General features: G+C 40.9%; 1 protein-coding gene across 2 annotated transcripts in view; it reads left to right on the forward strand.

Annotated features, from left to right (window-relative positions):
- The window catches only part of LOC149012141 (uncharacterized), a 32636-nt gene extending 12669 nt beyond the window's left edge, over window positions 1-19967 (forward strand). Inside the window, exon 3 of one of the 2 annotated variants that reach the window (XM_089160115.1) lies at window positions 19288-19967. The gene's annotated coding sequence lies outside the window, so the exon portion shown is untranslated. The remainder of the gene's footprint in view (window positions 1-19287) is intronic. The other variant, XM_089160114.1, reaches the window with a different exon arrangement.
- The last annotated feature ends 464 nt before the right edge of the window (window positions 19968-20431 follow it).

The raw sequence follows: 20431 nt of genomic DNA on the forward strand, positions 1-20431 counted from the left end.
TAGGATCGGGGAACTTGAGTGCAGGAGGGATGAGCTTTAGATTTCCTTATTTGCTTTTGATGGAAAGGTTGAAACTTTGGTTAAGGAAAGGGACGATCTACATGATTGTTTATTTTTGATTGCACCTATAGAACCTGAGCATCTCCCAGCCGAGCTTTGAAAGGCTTGCGTTTGAAAATACTTGAACAGCAGACCCTTCGGTGCCTTGTTGGTTCATTATAATTTGATGGCCTATTGGGATGGTTAGGACGAAGTCTGGCGATCAATCCTCAAGTTTGACCCCTCTTTTGATGCCAATCCTCACCAAGAAGTTTGCAATGTTGGGATGTTAGGGAGCTGAACTTCGATGCTCCTACCTGGACCCTTGAGAAGCCTGACCGTGAGTTGGTGGACCCCAATATAGAGGAGTACCTGAGTGATGAGCCCCCAGCTAGTCCCAAACCAAAAGCCATTGGAGAAACTTTGGACCTCCCAGATTACGCCGTGGATCCTTCTTTGGCGCCTCCCAATGGTGCCGCAGCCAATCAGTGACCCTATAGCCAGAGGACATATCTTTTTTTCTGTCTCTTCTTTCTCTTTTTTATTTTTTTATTTTATTAAAAAAATAAAATGAGGAAACTTTTCACTTGTTTTGATGGTTTTTGTATTTGGGTGTACATTCTGCTACACCGTAACAAATTTCAAATATGAAACTTGCCTCGATCCTTCAATGCATGCGATTTATAGTTTGTTTGCTTTATTCGGACCACGCTATTTAGTAGTAATAACATTGGAGAAACTTACAAGATGTTTCTTGGGCCTTATTCAAGAAACACGAAGCTCTTTTTCTTCAGATTTTCCTCAATGTTCTAAGGTCGTACTTGGGAAAACCGAAACTCTTCCTTAGAAAAACTCTGAAGATTTTTTGAAGTGTTCTCGGGTCTTGTCTAGAAAATTGAAACCCTTCCTTAGAAAATTTTTCTGTGTTCTAGGGTCTCATTTGGGAAAACTGAAACCCTTCCCTAGAAAAATTTCACAAGGTTTTTTTAAGTGTCCAAAGGTCTTATTCGAGAAAACCGATGCCCTTAGAGAAAATCCTAAAGATTAGTTGGGAAAATCGATGCCTTTAGAAAATTTTCTCAAGATTTTTCTAAGTGTGCTAGGGTCTTATTCGGGAACTTTGATGCCCTTCCTTAGAGAACTTTTTAAAGATTTTTCTAAGTGTTCTATTCGGGATCTCCGATGCCCTTAGAAAAATTTCAAGAAAAATTTTTTGAAATTTTTCTAAGGGTCCTAGGGTCTTATTCGAGAACTCTGATGCCATTCCTTAAAAAAATTTCTAAAGATTTTTCCAAGTGTTCTAGGGTCTTATTTGGGAACTCTGATGCCCTTTCTTAGGAAAATTTCTAAAGATTCTTTTGAGAGTTCTAGGGTCTTATTCGGGAACTCTGATGCCCTTTAGATTCCCGTTCCTCGTCTTGTTTCTTAATCCATTTAATTGCCAGTCATTAATCAGTTGGCCCCTAATTGAAGGAATTTGGATTTAAAAAAGAATAACTTCATTTGACATTCAGTCTAAGCTACGTTACAAAATGCCGATCGAAAGGCCACTAAAAGAAAAGCTGCTGATAATATGTCTTCAAATTCTTTGCATTCCTCGATTGATCGAGCTCCTGCCCTGACGTGGGATTCTTGAGTCAGTATGTGCCCAGTGCTACTTGCTTCACATCCAAGTATGGTCCTTCCCACGTTGGGTCTAACTTTCCTTGATGCTGAGGGTCTGAGGCAATTGTATTCTTTAGGATAAGGTCTCATGGGCAGTATTGACGATACTTATGCATTATAATAAGCTGCTATATATCTTTGGTATTGTTGGATTCAGATTACTGCTTTTGCCCAAACTTCATCAAGCTGTCCATTAATCCTTCCTCTTTGGCTTTTTCGTCGAACTCTCTTTCCTTAAGAGTTCCAGCCATTACTTCCACCGGAGCTTGAGCCTTAGACCCATACGTTAACTCGAATCGTATTTCTCTAGTGGGGGTTTGGGCAGTTGTTCTATATGCCAATAAGACGCTCGGGAGTTCCTTAACTCTGAATGCTTTATTTGCCTCCAAACACTTTTTGATTCCATTGAGCAGAGTCTGTTGGTCACCTAGCTTGCCTGTTGCTTTGGGGTAGGCCACGGAGGACATTCTATGCTCGATTGTGTATTTTTCGCAAAATTGGGTGAACTAAGTATTATCAAACTAGGTTCCATGGTCGGTGATGATAATCTTAGGGAGTCCGAACCAATGTATTATAGAATTCAATAGGAACTTCTCAATCCTGTTTTCGGTGATTGTGGCAAGTGGAATGCCTCGACCCACTTGGTGAAACAGTCAATAGCCACAACCAAATATTCTCTTCCTCTCGATGCTTTGGTGAATTTACCTATCAGGTCCATCCCCCAAGTTGCAAAGGGTATCGGGTCAAGAACCAACGTTAGAGGAACTGCTGGTTTTCTTGACATGACCGAGTGCATTTTGACAATTTTTACATCAGTGAACGTATTCCAAAGCATCTTCCTGCATCTTCGGCCAATACATACCAAGCCAAAGGATTTTATGGGCTGATGTTCGACCTCTTTTGTGGGCACTGCAAATCCCTTCATGTACCTTTGCTAGTGCATTTTGCGAACCCTCGGGACCTGGACATCTTAACAATGGCCTTGCGAAAGATCTTCGATAGAGTCTTCCATTTTGAAGAGTAAACCTCGCGGATCTCATCCTAACCGACCGTGCCTCCTTTGGGTCAGCAGGCAATCAATCATCCTGAAGGTATTCAATAATCGGATCCACCCAGCTTTGTTCTATTTCCACATGCATCATTGCGGCGCCTTTGTACTTGGGAAACTTAGCTCTTCAATATATACTCTTTGTTCTAGAGTCTTTGGTTTGGCGTTAGCTAACCTCGACAGTTTGTCAGCCATCTCGTTCTCTTTTCTCGTGATCTAGGAGATTTGAATTTTTTGGAATTCCTTCATTTACTGTTTACTATTTCTAGATATTTGACCAACCTGGGGTCCTTCGTCTTGAATTCTCCCCCAAGCTGATTCACCACCAACTGTGAGTTGTTGTAAATCATAACTGCTGGTATGGCAAGTGCCTTTTTTAGCCGAAGGCTAGCGTGGAAGGCTTCGTACTCAACTTTATTATTGCTTGTCTCGAACCCGAACCTGAGGGCATATCGAATGAGAAAGGGCTTTGGGCTTTCTAAAGGATTCTTGCTCCACCTCCTTGTTTATTGTTTGATCCATCCATATAGACATCCCATGCCACAGGACTTGTGGGTTTAGCTATTTCTGTCGCTTGGGCAGTTGTCTCGACTACAAAGTCTGCCAACGCTTGTGCCTTGATTGCTGTTCGGGGCTTGAAATCAATCTGGTACTCACTTAGCTTTACCGACAATGCCACCATCCGTCTTAAAAGATCAGGTTTGTGGAGTATTTTCTTCAAAGGGAAATTAGTGAGTACCTTGGTCGTGTGAGCTTGAAAATAAGGCCTTAGTTTCCTTGCCACTGTCATTAATGCTAAAGCTTGCTTCTCGATCTCTGAGTATCTTGTTTCAACGTCAAAAAGAACATGATTGACATAATATATTGGTAGTTTTTTCTTTTCCTGCTCCCGAACCAGAACTGCACTTACTGTCGAGGGTGAAGACGCCAAGTACAATTGTAGCTTTTCACTTTTCTCTGGTTGGGATGGCAAAGGTGGCCTTCGCAGCATTGTCTTCAAAATTTTGAAAGCGTTTTGACATTCTTCTGTCCATTGTGCTTCTTTATCACTTTTAAGGTTTTTCAATGCTTTAAAGAATGGCAAACACTTTTCTCCTGACTGCGCTATAAACCTATTTAGGGCAGCCACTCGTCTCGTTACGCATTGGACATCCCGAACGGACCTTGGAGGTTCTATGTCGATCAAGGCCTGAATTTTAGTTGGGTTTGCTTCAATTCTTCGTTGTGAGACTATGAATCCCAAGAACTTTTCTGAGGATACTTTGAATGCACATTTTTCTCTGAATTAAGGCGCATCTAGAACTTTTGCAATACATTGAATACTTTTGTTAAGTCAAAAATGTGTCTTGATTGTTCCAAGCTTTTTACTAGCATGTCATCTACATAAACTTCCATATTTCGCTTGATCAAATATTTGAAAATCTTATTCATGGTTCTTTGATAGGTGGCTGCTGCGTTCTTTAGCCCAAATGACATTACTTTGTAGTAGTAGTTTTCACGGTCAGTTATGAATGCCGTAAACTTCTCATCATCTTTATGCAATAGGATCTGATTATATCCCAAGTACGTGCCCAAACGTAGCATCAATAAGGAGATCGATTCGAGGTAGAGGGTAGCAATCCTTCGGGCATGCTTTGTTTAGATTGGTGTAGTTGGTGCACTTCCACCACTTACCGTTCGCCTTCTTGACCATCACCTTTTCGTTTAACATTGTTAGTGAGATGCCCTTGAGATATTAATCTCTCAATATCCGCCTTCAGATGCCTGCAATCATTGGTTTCCTTGGGCTTGGATACCATCTTCGGTGGCCTCCTCAGTATGTCATGATCCTTTATTTGCTTTAGAATTTCAGACCGTCAAGCATTTAGGAGTGTGTATTCTACTTGATCAGGATATCGCTGCCTCTAATTGGATCACCCCTTATTTCTACAATCACTGTTTGGTCCTGATAAGCCTTTAATAACCCACGTATATCAAAGGAAGAATAAGATGAGAGGCAGCGGAGCAGCAGCAGTGAGGAGCAGAGGGATAGACCTTTCAGCAGGGGACAAGTGTCATGAGGTTATTGGGCAGCACCCATAACTGAAAACAGAATAGAGGAGCTGCCAGGTGGCAATGAAAGATTGGGGGAAAATGGAAGTTTGTTAGCAGCAGAAGAGCTGCCAGGTGGCAATGAAAGATTGGGGAAAATGGAAGTTTGTTAGGAGCAGAAGAATTAAGAGAGGAAGGGGGATTGGAAGAAGAGGGAGGGAGAAGATAGAGCATCAAGCTCTGCTTGCTAGGAGAGGGGAGTCTCTCAGGTAGGGTGGTAAGACTACAGGGAGTCTGGGAATATGTAATAGGGAGTAAATCCTATAGTAAGCATATACTATTTTCATTCCAAGAATTGAGTTCCATTTATAGTTATTTGAGTTGAACTGTAGATGGATATTCTTAACAGAATTATTGAATGAATAGAATTTCATCTGTTGCTGACTATATTTGTCCTGTTGAAATGGCTGAATATATCTTTGGTTATCATTGAGTTTTCGGTAGAACAGGGAACTGATAAGAGGGTCTTATCAACGTGGTATCAGAGCACGTTCTCCGGGGAATGGTCAGGAGTAGGATGGAGACTCGAGTTGAGGTTCTGGAATCAGGGATGAGGGAGTTACAAGTCCACCTTGCCGAAATCGACTCCAAACTTGATAGGGTTGAAAATAGTCATCAAGCATTCATGAGTGAACTGAGGGCATACCTGGCAAAAGGGAAGGCGGTGGATGTGGAGACGGATTTTGCAGAAATCTTGACTGGAAGAAGAAGCGAAAGTGAACATACCACTTTTGGCGACCATCATCGAGAAGAACAGAGATTCCAACCGCTCTGAATCGACCCGACTTTCTTCCTAAATTCATTGAACTACCAGTGTTCAAAGGAGATGACCCGAGTGGGTGGGTAAGCAGGGCTGGAAAGATATTTCGCGATTCAGGGCTTGAACGAAGAGGAGAAGCTTCAAGCTGCGCTCATTTGCTTTGAAGGTCTTGCTCTGGGTTGGGTTTAATTCAGAGAGTTGCAACACCAGTTTCGATCATGGCTGGAATTGAAGGAAGATTTACATCGACGTTTTGCATCCCCACAGGCGAAGTCATCGTAGGAAGCTCTCGTCGATCTACGACAAACTACCTCCGTCGCAACTTACAGAAACCAGTTTGAGTTGTTGGCAGTGGCTGCCGGAGTACACGAGGAAGAGTGGCTGAAGGGATCGTTTATGTGTGGGCTTAGGGAAGAAATTAGGGCTGAAGTGAGATTGTTTGAGCCTAAGACCCTAACCCACTTAATGGACTCGGCCCAGTCCATAGAGGCGAAAAATGGGGTGGTTAATGGGCCGAAGAAATTCGTTAGTGGGCAGCCCATTACAACATGGGGTTTGGGAGCAGCCCAACGAGGAGCGGGTGGAGGAGCTATCTTGAGTGGACCGAGGGTGAATCACCCAATCGGTTCAACAAACCAAACCGGAATTCAAACCACAAACTTAGGTCGAAGTTCTAAAGACGTTGTGGGTGTTACAACGTCGCCGGCTTCTTCATCTTCCTCGAAGACGGCTACAACAACTCCAGCCAACAGTGGAAACCGATCGAAGTGGCTTACTCCGGAGGAAATGAAAGTAAAAATGGATAAAGGCCTTTATTTCAGTTGTGATGCCCCCTACTCGAAAGGACACAAGTGCCCCTTTAAACAGCTGAAAGTACTGTTGATCTATGAAGGTGAAGTAACAGAGGACATCGTGACTGAAAACTTAGCAGTTGATGAGATAGCAGAGTTGGTCGAAACTGAAACGATGAGGCTAGAACTCTCTCTTACTTCACTGGCAGGCTTTGATTCACCGCAGACTATGAAGTTCAGAGCAAATATTGGTGATTCGACAGTGACGGTTCTCGTTGATTGCGGGGCGACTCACAATTTTATTGACCAAAAATTAGTCGAGCCTTTGGGCTTGAAGATGGATAATATCCGACCCTTCTATGTGGAATTGGGAGATGGAAAGAAGGTGAAAGGGCAGGGGAAGTGCCGTGATGTTTCGATTGACGTTGAGGGGGCTCTATTCATACAAGATTTACTCCCATTTGATCTGGGTAGTGTGGATGTAATCCTGGGAGTCGAATGGTTATCCTCACTGGGAGGCATCTGCAGTAATTGGAAGACTCAGACTCTGCAATTTGAATGGAATCAACAGCTAGTGAAATTGGTAGGTGATCCTTCTTTGCTCAAATTAGAGGTGACATGGGGCCAAGCTTGGCAAGCACTTCGAACAGGTGGTGAGGGGTTCTAGCTGAAACTTATGACTGAAACTTCTACCACAAGTACTGACATTAGGGAAGAAGTGCTAGTGTTATTGGGAGAATATGAGAATTTATTCACAGAACCTATTGATTTACCACCACAGAGGCTGTATGACCATCACATAAGGCTGAACGACGGCAGCAACCCACCCAACATTCGGCCATACCGTTATCCACTCTCTCAAAAGAATGAAGTAGAGAGGTTAGTGGGGGAGATGTTAGGGGCAGGTTTGATCAGGCCGAGTACAAGTCCATATTCCAACCCTGTTTTGCTAGTACGGAAGAAAGATGGAGGATGTCGTTTTTGTGTTGATTATCGAGCACTCAACAAGCTCACCATACCTGATAAATTCCCAATACCGGTGATCGATGAATTACTTGATGAATTAAGAGGAGCCAAAGCATTCAGCAAGCTGGATCTTAAATCTTGGTACCATCAAATACGCATGGTGGAAGGGGATATCGAGAAGACAACATTCCGAACCCATGATGGAGATTATGAATTTATGGTAATGCCATTTGGGCTTACCAATGCACCAGCCACCTTTCAAGCACTCATGAATGAGGTATTCCGTGAACACTTTAGGAAATTTGTATTGGTATTTTTTGATGATATATTGGTGTTTAGTAGGACTATGGAAGCACATTTGCAACACCTTCGAACTGTGTTTGACTTATTGGTACAACACAAGTTAGTGGTGAACAAGAAGAAGTGCTCTTTTGCCGTGACTTCTATAGACTATTTGGGTCATATCATTTCAGCAGAGGGTGTCTCTGCGGACCCGAGTAAAATCAGTTGCATATTGGAGTGGTCAATACCTAAGAACCTTAAAGCATTAAGGGGGTTTCTAGGATTGACAGGTTATTACCGGAGATTTGTTAAGGATTATGGGAAAATTGCTACTCCACTTACAAATCTGTTGAAGAAAGATGCATTTCACTGGGACACTATAGCTAATTCAGCATTTGAAGCATTGAAAGTGGCCATGACTTCCATTCCGGTGCTAGGTATGGCTGATTTTTCTAAGGAATTTGTAGTGGAGACTGATGCTTCAGGATTGGGCTTAGGGGCTGTGTTGATGCAAGAGGGTCATCCCATCGCATATTGGAGCCAGACACTCTCTCCTCTAGCTCGTAATAAGTCTGTATATGAAAAAGAATTAATGGCTGTAGTATTGGCGGTTCAAAAATGGTGACATTACTTGTTGGGACGACACTTTAAGGTGCGTACTGATCAAAGAAGCTTGATGTACTTGATGGATCAGAAACCCATGGCAAAAAATCAGCAGAAATGGATCATGAAATTATTGGGGTTTGATTTTGAGATCATATACAAACCGAGGTGTGAGAACAAGGCGGCATATGCATTATCCCGTAACACAGATGAAGAACTCCAACTAGCCAACCTTACAGTAGCAGTGTGGGAAGGAGAGTAGGGATTAGAAGAAGAAATAAGTACTTCTCAGCGATATAAAAGTGTGGTTCAATCACTTTTGGGGGGTTCGACATAATTTCCACATTATCAGCTGAATAAAGGTGCACTTTTTTATAAAGGAAGGTTAGTGATTCCCAAAAAGTCGACATATATCCCTAGACTCCTTGAGGAGTTTCATTCTACACCATTTGGGGGCCACTCAGGATCCCTACGAACTTATAAGAGATTGGCTGCTGTGGTATATTGGGTGGGGATGAAAAGAGCTGTTAAAGAATTTGTGGCAAGTTGTGATATATGTCAAAGGAGTAAACACCAATCGATGAAGCCGGCGGAAGGACTGCTTCAGCCCTTACCTATCTCAAACCAGATATGGGAGGATATTAGCATGGATTTTATAGGCGGACTACCAAAGACTAAAGGAGGAGACATGGTGTTTGTGGTGGTCGATAGGCTCTCTAAATATGCACATTTCATCCCACTTGTTCATCCATACACAGCAAAGGATGTGGTTGTGATATTCAGTAAAGAGGTAGTCCGATTGCATGGGTTTCCACATTCCATTGTATCTGATAGAGACCGCGTTTTCCTAAGCAATATGTGGACCGAGTTGTTCAAACTGGTAGGAACTAAACTCAGATTCAGCAGTCCTATCATCCTCAATCAGATGGTCAAACTGAAGTGGTAAACTGCAGCTTGGAGATCTATTTGCGTTGCTTTTATGCTAGGCAACCACGAAATTGGACCACTTAGCTTTCTTGGGTGGAGTATTGGTATAATACCACTTATCATTCAGCCATTAAGCTTACTCCATTCCAAGTGGTATATGGACGAGCTCCTCCAACTCTATTAAGGTGGGAGGGAGACGCTTCCAAGGTGAATGAAGTGGATGTGTATCTCTGGGAGAGAGATAACATTTTAGAAGAGCTGAAAAACAACTTGCGGGTTGCAGGAACGTATGCAAAAATCAGCAAACCAGCACCGTAAAGAGGTTTCCTACCACGTTGGGGAAGAGGTATTTCTTAAACTCCAGCCATATCGTTTCAAAAAATTGGCCAAGAGGCCTAATGAGAAGCTTGGACATCGTTACTACGGACCCTATCAAATTTCAGCTCAAATTGGACCTGTTGCATACAAGCTCAATCTCCCAGCTGATTCGAAAGTACATCCCGTATTTCATGTCTCCCAACTGAAGAAAGTTCATGGTGATAACATCTCCACACAGCCACTACCTTCCATGTCTTACGGAAAATGGAGAATTACAGCTGAGCCCAGAGGAACTGCTAGGGATACGCTATTCCTCACGAGGTAATTTAGAAGTGCTGATCAAGTGGAAGACCTTACCTTCATGTGAAAATACTTGGGAAGACTTTAGACAGTTACATAAAGAGTTCCCAGATTTTCACCTTAAGGACAAGGTGAAACTTAAGGGGGGGGGGGGGAGTGTTGATAAGCCCCTAATAACCCACCTATATCAAAGGAAGAATAAGATGAGAAGCAGTGGAGCAACAACAGTGAGGAGAAGAGGGACAGACCTTTCAGCAGGGGACAAGTGTCATGAGGTTATTAGGCAGCACCCATAACCGTAAACAGAACAGAGGAACTGCCAAGTGGCAATGAAAGATTGGGGGAAAATGGAAGTTTGTTAGGAGTAGAAGAATTAAGAGAGGAAGGGGGATTGGAAGAAGAGGGAGGGAGAAGATAGAGCATCAAGCTCTGCTTGCTAGGAGAGGGGAGTCTCTCGAGTAGGGTGGTAAGACTACAGGGAGTCTGGGAATATGTAATAGGGAGTAAATCCTATAGTAAGCATATACTATTTTCATTCCAAGAATTGAGTTCCATTTATAGTTATTTGAGTTGAACTGTAGATGGATATTCTTAACAGAATTATTGAATGAATAGAATTTCATCTGTTGCTGACTATATTTGTCCTGTTGAAATGGCTGAATATATCTTTGGTTATCATTGAGTTTTCGGTAGAACAGGGAACTGATAAGAGGGTCTTATCAGGTCCCTTAGAACCTTGACCTTTCTTAAAGGTCTTTTGCTCCTTATTTGCTAGCTTTGCTTCTCCTTATCAAGCGTTGAGGATTTCCGTTACTTTCGCTACTTCTACCACCTTTGGACTAGTTTCGCATACGTGGTCGGCATATTTTGTAGTAGCACCTCCAAGAGGTGTTTATGAGTAATTCCTATAAAGAGAGTTGTTTTTGCCACTTGTTCGTCAATATTCTGTCTCCATCTTAGCCTTATTGAACCTTTGCAGGTAATCCCGAATGGATTCGCTATTTGCTTGTTTGATGGTAAATAGACTCTCCTCAGTCTTTTTTGTCTGTATGCAGTTGAAATTGACCTATGAACTTTCAGGCAAGTTCATTAAATCTAGCAATCGTTCTCGATGGTTAGTTCGAGAACCATTTCTGTGCTGCTGCTGTAAGAGAAGATTTGAACACTCTGCGCAAGATCTTGTTGGAATTCCTGGTCATCGCCATTGTTTGCTGGTAATAGCTTATAGGCGCCATTTGATCACCACATCCGTCAAACAGAGAGAAGGTTGGGAGGAGTTTTTTTTCCTGATAATTGAGTAAATGTCATCGATCTTCTTTCCCTCAAGGAGTTGTCCCAACTTTTGGTTTATATTTGCCAACTCCCAATCGATCTGAACAACCCTTTAGGTTGGGTGTTTAAACGGTTCCTTTTGACGTGATGTGTTGGAATGTGCTCGGACACCCCTTTCGAATCTTGTAAGGTTCCCGTTCAACTGCTTTGCGATTGGTCTTGCAAATTGGCCTCACCATTATAAGGGAGTTCTCCCGTTCTTCGTACTCCCGAATGCTGGTCCTCGGCTTCTGTCAAGAGGTTGTTGAAAATTTTGTCCCTCAGCTGGTTCCTTTCTCCGCCTAGAGAACATCTCACGGGTGAAGCCCTCCTTATTCCTCGAGCTTGCCTTCTTGCTTCTTACTAATTATAAGGATTTGGGTTCCTTGGAGCCCTAAGGCTTCTCGCCATCGTTTTGAGTAGAGCTTGCATCTCGAGAAATTAGGCCTGCATTTGGTTCATCTGATGTTGATTTTGATTCACCTGTTCTTGTAGGTCAGGGATAATTGGTATTTCTCCATTCTGGTCGTCCAAATGCCTGCCACCGTTCACCTCTTCTTCTGGATCTTCAATCTCTTGTAGTGGGTGTCCATTGGGGGGGGGGGGGTTAGATCTCCACCTCGAGGAGGTGGCCGAACTTGCTTCTGATTTCTTAAGAGTGTCGATCTCGTGTTACCATAGCTTTTCTGAACTGTTTCCCACAAGTGGTGCCAAATAATGCATTTGAAAATTGTCCAACTGTTGGAGGCTTGCAAAACAAACGTCAAGTGTGGGCCAACTCGTCGCTTGGGAATCCCCTCCGATGGTGAAGTCAATAAGAGCACAACCAATGAGCTCTAGCAAGTTGCAGAGCTTAATTGAAAGATGGAATGGAGAGAAACGATTCAGTTATCTTCTTCATGTGTTTGTCACTAACTTTTATAGGTTTTACCTTCTTAGTCAAGTCCGCTGGATTAATTGGCAAATCCTCTTCCTAGTCGTATGATCGTAGGGTTTAACCCCTCTCTTGCGAGTTAGTTAAGGTTCCCTATTCAAGCACGATCGGCTATCCCTTGGGTTGTTTGTTTGCCTTGGTTCAGTATGACGAGAACCGACCGCTTCTGACCCGACCCTGGCTGGCTCTGGTCCAACCTGGTCAGACCTGGTCAGACCATCATCATTATTTATACTCATCAGTACCCAATCAGTGAGCCAAAAATTGAACCAGCAGATTAAAAAAGACTTAATCAAACAAGGCAGTTTCAAACTAAATTGCAAACCTGAAATTATGAAGAGCAAATAGATGAGGAAACCTCACTGGGAAATGGAATGTTGCGGAGAAACCTCACCAGAAAAAGGGGACAGCTGCGTCAATATTCTGGCACATCTCCGGCATCAAGTAATGTGCAGAATCTCTCCTCCTCATTCTAGTTCTTCAATCTTCAACAACCATCAACCAAGTTGTAGCGAAGGAGCTGCATCGATCTAAAACAGAAGTTGTGAATCCTCGAACTGAAAATAAAGAAAAGGTTAGATCACTCTTATTCCATCAAGCAATCTTCAAAACTAGAAATGTAGCTTTAGGTGCTGCCCCGCCTTCAACCGAAACCCAAAAATTTCAAAGCTGCTTTGACCAGGCTTCTTGTGCAGCAGTAATTTTTATACCATGTAATTTTGAGAAGAAAATAAGGAGAAAAATGAAGGAGAGAAGAAAGAAGAATTGATTATGCTGTGGAGGCTCTGATGGAATTCGTGAGCTCTCCTCAAAATAAATCCACTATATATAGGATGTTTATGATTTAAACTGTATAGGAAACAAAGTAGAACCCAAAGAGGAGAAGATCTCCCAAGTTCGATTGGACTTACACTCTAGCTGCTGCCTTCTTTTCCTATCAAGAGTTAGTGCAAGGCACTAAATCTCGATGGTAGTTTCGAGATTTCTTTCCCAAAGTGCTCTTCCTCACAACATCCTAAGCTGATTGGTATTTTGGTTGGCCTTCCTGAATTCGGATGAACTCAAGAAGGGGAAAAGAGGGATTCAGCAGGAAAAGAGTTTCACACGAGGGTTCCATTGGACTGAAAGGGATTTCAGTGAAGGAGTTGATGTTGTAAATTCAAAAACTAAAAATATTAAAATGTAAAATAAAAAATTTATAATTACATATATACTCCCACTGTTTTAACCCCTACCATTGGATCTAGTAGTTGAAAGGAAATAAAAATAAAATTGTAAGGGTGTTTTTTGGACACCACCCAGGAGGCAAATGCAAAATGTCATTTTCTTTGGACTAAAAATGACTTGGACCATCCTCAGGTGGTCCAAATGAAAGTAACCCATATTTTTTTTGTGTTCCTATGTGTTTCTAGACCATTGTTTTTGTAGTTCCATTGGAACCAGCAGGTATATTTGTCTTTCATTATTTATTTTCTATCCCACCTTTCAATTTTGCGGTAGGTTCGTTAAATATTTTTCTAAGGTTTCTTTGCATTGTTATTTGCCGTATCTCTTGGTAGAAATCAGATCTTGACTAGGACATCAATTTTTCTCTTTCTTAATAATTTTGCACTTGAATTAGGGCTTCAATGCCATGATCCCTATCCCCATATTTGGTTCTTGCTTAGTTGTGTTTATTAGTTTAGGGCTGAATTTGTCCTGTACTTTGCTTGGATTGTCTAATTTGTATGTTTAGTCAGATTAATACTGCTGCAATTTCCCTTTTTATTTATTACCTACTATGAATAGTTGTCTAACCTAAAAGTCTAGTAACCAGCCCTTGTAGGTCCCTTAATTTCTAGGGTTCCCCTTGCATGGGTCAACTTAGGCTCAAAAGAAGTTATGTACAAAAGGGATTGGATACAAATTCATGGATTTTGTGGGAAATGCTACGCCATGGCCTGTGACCTTAGTAGAAGTTCCATCATCAAACCTGATGGATGAGGATTCAGTACGTCTATTCAATGAAGAAAAATTTGACTAAGTAGTCATATGACAGGACGTTCTAGAGTCAATAATCCAAGAAGTGGAAGTGTTTGCAAGGAGTGCACTATTACCTGTATGGGCTAAGTAGCTTTGGAGTGGAGGCATGAGTGGCTTCAAGCTGTTGAAGATGATTCAGAAGCATATTTTATTTATCATGAGAAATATTGGCCATTAGAAGGTCCCCCTGATGCAGATGGCTAAGTAGATGATGTATAGTAACTAGAAGTGTCAGTACTACTGGTCTTGGCTAACTCAAGAGCCCAATTGGGTTTGCCATGTTTGCTTAGCATGTTTCAACTATATGAATAAGTATTCCTTGAAGGAACACTATTAAGAAGCTTTATCTAGAGATATGGTGATGCAGAATTGAAGACATATTTAAGAAAGAAGAAGCCCATCAAAGGCCTAAAGCTATCACCCAACTCAGCCCATGGCTTTTATGGGCTAGGGCTGTTTTAGTGGGTTAAAGTTAGCCCACATATTTTGATCTCCTTGGACTAGACCTAAGCCCAAGTCTAGTTCTCGAAAAGTCAATAAAAGGGCTGTGCTTTGAAAATAAAAGAATTCATTGTCAAAGGAGTATTCCTTTGTCAAGAGTTAGGTAGTAGTTGAGGTATTAATAGGTAGGTGGTATTAGTTAGTGGTTGGATGTTACCATTAATATTTTTGTCTCTTTAAAACGCTATATAAATAGACTTATGTAAGAGGTAATGACACAACTCATCATTTGAAATCAAGTTGTTTTGTTAGCCTGCCTTCTCTATGGAAAATCCTTGTGTTTGATCAAATGGGTTGGTGTTCGATCCAATCGATACACCTTGCGGTGTGAAGCCCGAGTATTACTTTGTTGTTCTTATTGTTCTCTCAATTTTCTTATATTGTTCCATCCTTTCTTCTTCATAGTTCTGCCCCTGTTTTGAAGACCTATTCAGTCCATGTTCTTAAGCTAGTATCCTTGTAGTACCACTCCAGTTTTGAGCCTACCTTTATATCTAAATTTTGTTTATCATAAGTCTATCAAATCTGAAGTTTATTCCTTGTGAAAGATCTTATTTGGCTATTGTTTTGATCAATCAAATACAATACTACATTATTTGGTATCAGAGCAGAGGTGGTGAATCGAAGCTTGGGAAACTTACTGAGGTGCTTGGTTTGTGATTATAAGAAGATATGGCTGTCCATACTCGACATAGCTGAGTTTGCTTATAATAGCTCAGTTAATCGTACGACAAGTCGTACTCCATTTGAGATTCTACTTGGAGTTCAACCCCGACGGCCTATGGACATCATCCCACTACCACCACAAGCACATGTGAGTATTGAGGCTGATGAGTTTTTGGGCCATATCACATATGTAAATGCTGATGTTCGCCAAAGAATAGCTCTCAGCAATAATGTCTACAAGGCTACATCAGATCGTCATCGACGATATGTGGAGTTTCAATTGGGAGACATGGTGATGGTTTGTGTTAATACAGAAAGGTTCCAACATGGGGTCAACAACAAACTCCATCCAAAGAAGATGGGTCCATACAAGGTGCTGAAACACATTGGACCAAATGCTTATGTACTCGAGCTACCAGAAGAAATGAACATAAGCAATGTCTTCAACGTGGTTGACTTACATTTTTATGTAGGACACCACTCTGATGATGGAGACACTGAACAAATGTTGAGGCTGCCCCAACTCCAGCCACCAATCACTGACATTATTGAGGAGGTTTTGGATGACTCTTACAAACCTACTCGTCGTGGCACTGAATACTATGTTTTCCTCGTCAAATGGAAGAATCGTCCACTTGGATTCATGCTGACGATTTCAAGAAACTCGATCTCAATTTGTATGAACGTCACATGTCATTCATTCATTCGTTGAAGACGAATGTTTTCAAATCGGGGAGAGTTGATGTAGAATTGAAGACATATTTAAGAAAGAAGAGGCCCATTGGGTCAGGCCCATCAAAGGCTTAAAGCCATCACCCAAATCAGCCCATGGCTTTCATGGGCTATGACTGTTTTAGTGGGTTAAAGTTAGCCCACATATTTTGATCTCCATGGGCTGCACCTAAGCCCAAGTCTAGTTCTCGAAATGTCAATAAAAAAGGATGTGCTTTAAAAATAAAAGAACTCATTGTCAAAGGAGTTTTCCTTTGTCAAGAGTTAGGTAGTAGTTGAGTTATTAATAGGTAGGTGATATTAGCTAGTGGTTGGATGTTACCATTAATATTTATGTCTCTTTAAAATGCTATATAAAGAGACTTATGTAGAGGTAAGGACACAACTCATCAATTGGTTGCTTTGTTAGCCATCCTTCTCTATGGAGAATCCTTGTGTTTGATCAAGTAGGTTGGTGTTCGATCCAATCGATCCACCTTGAGGTGTGAAGCCCGGGTGTTACTTTGTTATTCTTATTGTTCTCTCAATTCTCTTATATTGTTCCATCCATTTCTTCTTTATAGTCTGCTGCTGTTTTGAAGACCTATTGAGTCCATGTTCTTAAACCAATATCCTTGTACTACCACTCCGGTTTTCAGCCTACCTTAATATCTGAATTTTGTTTATCTTAAGTCTATCAATCTGAAGTTTATTCCCTGTGAAAGATCCTATTGGGCTACTGTTTTGATCAATCAAATACAATACTACATTACATGGCCATGGCCATGGTCACAACATCTATCATTGTTTTCGCCATGATCAGCCACAAAAAAAGAATTTCCCTTTATAGTGGCAGCGCTAGAAGGCTTCAAAGAACCAGTAACAAGCTTTACTGTATTGACTGTATCATTTTCTCTTGTATTGTATTGCACTGTATCGGCTGATACAATTTGATGTAGAAGACACATAATTTAAAATTAAAAAGATGTATTGGCCTGGGTTGTCTTCATGGCTTGCAATACCAAGACGTGTTGGCCTGTCCCATCTCATCTTGCTGGATACTTTAACCCCTTATGGTGGAGTCTTGTGCGAACCTGTGGATGAGCTGGAATGGTTGTGTAGGTTGATGCGTCAACCAAGGTAAGTATCTTAGCTTCTCTTTGCTGTTCTAAGATTTAGAATTGCAGCTTTGGTATGGTATCTCCAAGGTGTTCGTGGTAAGATGTTCCTGAGTTAAAGTTGGGCAGAATCATAAGATTATCCTTGCCCAGCCGAATTTAATAGACTGAAATGCTGTAGTTCCGTTGGGCAGCAACGCTGCAGCATGGGTTTTTACTTTACTGATTGAACCAAAGCCATCACAAACCTTGGAGATGCAATAGCATAGTTGTCATGGTGCCTAGGCAACCAAAGTTGTGGAGAGGGCAAAAAAATCAAGTCAACATCAAGAATGCATGCGACTGAGTGACTAAGGTGTCCAAGTCAACCAAAGCACATGTCATGCTTTGAGTCATCATGACAAAATAGTGGTGATCCTCATGCTGCATCATGTCAAAGGCGCAAAGTAAAAAGGTACTTTTGTTGAGCATTTGAATGCATATGGTGTGATCCTCATGCTGCATCATACTGTAGGCTTCGAGTCTAGTGTATGGCAAAGGTACACTTGTTGACTGCTTGCGTATGTGATTGTACTTGGAATAAGGCTATTGAGGAAAGTAGGCTTGTTCTGTTTTACAATCCTTTTCAAATGTAGCAATATCTATTGTGCAGCCATAATGGTGGTGATCTTCATGCTGAATCATATTGTAGGCTTCAGATAAAGTAGTAAAGGTCTTCATGAGCATTTGACTGCGTATATGATCATGCTTTGGACCAAGGCTAGTGAGAACAGCATAAGCTTGGTCCACTTAATGTTCATTTGCAAATGTAGTAGCACTGGTTGGTAGAAGTCCAATTGCTGCCATAATGTCATCATAGCAGTAATAATATTAACACGCACACGAAAATATCCACATTTTTTTTTCCTGGGCTCGTTGATGAAATTCATATATTCTGGGCATGGTTGTCTAGTGTGCCAAATAAAGTGCTCAATGCATGCCTGTTGGCAGCGGAGTTCTAATGAGAAAAGAGATTCTTATCTGGTGAGTAGATTTTAGTAGTTACAGGATTATGTGGTAGGCTAGTATTTTAATTGATTCTACAGAAATTGTCTAATGTTATTTATGTTTTTTCAGCAGAGCAAAGTTGTGGACCTGAGGTCCCAAGAGAATGCTCATATCATACTAGGTGAATTGTCAAAATGTTAATTACTATGATATAATGTTAGGTTTTTTATAAATCTATATTAAGTTTCAAAATTAGTTTTTGCATTTCTTTTATTTTAATTATTTTGTTAGTGTGTGGGACCCATGAGATAAGGCACCATGAGTAAAGGAGGCCCTTCATGACCTTGGTTATGAGGCTCTTCATGACATTGGTCATGGGTCTTAAAGGTCTTGATCATGGTGATGAGGTGGGCTTACTTGAAGGATGGAATTTACTCAAATTCTAACTCTTGATCTTCAATTCTCATTTCAACTTCATGACCATTCATGACCATTACCATGAGTGGGATTAAGGTTTTTGAATGGATTAAATCCAATTCATTCAAAAAATGAGAATATGAGAGTTATTCCTCCAAGTAGTGGGGAAGTTAGATCAATGTGGTTTATTCTCATTAGTGGAGGAGGGACAAACCATTGATTCTCCATTAGTGGAGAATTGATTCTCCCCCTTGTGAGGAGGTGAGTCATTGTGATTCAATGACCCAATTCATTGCCTTGAGAATCCTAAGGGGTGTAAGGTGTGATTTGGGCCTATATAAACCCAACGCTTCCTTGCACGTAGTGTGGAATAGAGACACTCCTCACATTCACATTATTTGTTTTACGAAGTTCATTTCTTTCTTTGAGTTGTCTAAGTGTTGTGCTCTAGCTTTTGGCTTCTTGAAAGGGCTAGAAGAACTACCTCATCTTCTAGTTGGAGGTTGCTTTATCTTGGAGGTGGTTAGTTGGAGGTTGCTTTATCTTGGAGGTGGTGGTGCGAGGTGCATCAATTACCTTAAACTTGTTGGAGTAATTGTATTGCAATTTCATTTTTTTTGTGTTCTGTAGAATTTGTAATACAATTACTCCAACATAGAACCACTTTTTTTTTTTTTTTTTTTTAAATTGTTATAATTCTTTTATTTTGCAGAAAAGATTACTACGCATGCTTTGGCCCTGATGACTAATTAACTCCCTTTCATAGATTTTAAAACTGTTACAAATTACTATGAAGGATTGATTTATTTACTTGTTTATTTCTTTTGCAGTAAAATTACTGTGTATTGGCCCTAGTGACTAGTTATCTCCCTATTGAAAGACATGCAGTTCTTGGACTTACGGCTGGGAATAGTGTCTGCAATGACAACTTTGTTAATTGGTGATTCTTGTCTGAACGAAAGTATGAAACATCTCTTTGCCGTTATGATCTTGTTGAAGTTTTTCTGGACCCATCACTAACAAAAGAAAGACATTTTAACTTCGGAATGTGTATTGGAAGATGGTTATTTTTATTAAGTTGTAATGGTTTTCTAATTTTTGTTTCCTGGAGTTTCATGAGCTTTCTGGTGGAATGTTCTAATGCTTTTGCTGATTCATTTGGATTTTGGGTTGCTAAGTCTTGTCGGAGCTGTGACAGTCTTTTGCAGGTTTGTTTGTTGCAAGTATCTAGTTGAGTGCCAAATTTTATATGCATATCAGGGTTCGTGAGAAATGTATTTTTGGATAGTTTTTGTTTTAAACTAGTCCAATTGGATATAAATTTTAGCGTCATATCATAAAATGACACATCAGTCATAGGTTTTTTTTTTACTCGACTTGGCTTTCAATAAAAAGCTAGTGAGTCGGCTTTGTCAAGCCTGGATGAACCTGGTCAAATCTAACGGTGTCAATTGCAGATCTAAGTAGTTGAAAAGTGAGTTCTAGGTCCGGAACAAGTCCTGCGGTGGTTCTGGAATCGGAGACCATATCATGTTATGGACCTTATGGTTGATCTGATGCAGCATAGTTCTTGTATTTGGTTTTTATATATGGTTACTTGGTTATGCATCGGGTTTGAATTCGATTGTGCTATTTAGCCTTAATTTGATTATGAATTCCATGAGATGAAATAGAGTAGTAGATAAAGATCAAAATATGCAGCAACTTTAGTGAAATATTACCAATCGTGATTCAAATTAAATGGGTTCTGATGCGTCTGGGCTCGAATGTAACCTTCTTTCTAGCAGTGTTCCCCCAACCACAAAACAGTAGGGTCCACAGGTGAAAAATACATTTTGGAAAAAAAAAATTTATATTTTTCACCTGTGGGCCCCATTGTGTTTTTGTGGTTGGGAAGCTGTTGGGGAGCACTCTGTGGTTTGCCGACGGGGAGATGATCCCGATTCGTTAGATGCGGGGTTGACTTGTTGGTTG

This window comes from Hakea prostrata, chromosome 6 (assembly GCF_041222555.1).
Source record: "Hakea prostrata isolate BN-2017 chromosome 6, UWA_Hpros_2, whole genome shotgun sequence".
Classification (NCBI taxonomy): Eukaryota; Viridiplantae; Streptophyta; class Magnoliopsida; order Proteales; family Proteaceae; genus Hakea; species Hakea prostrata.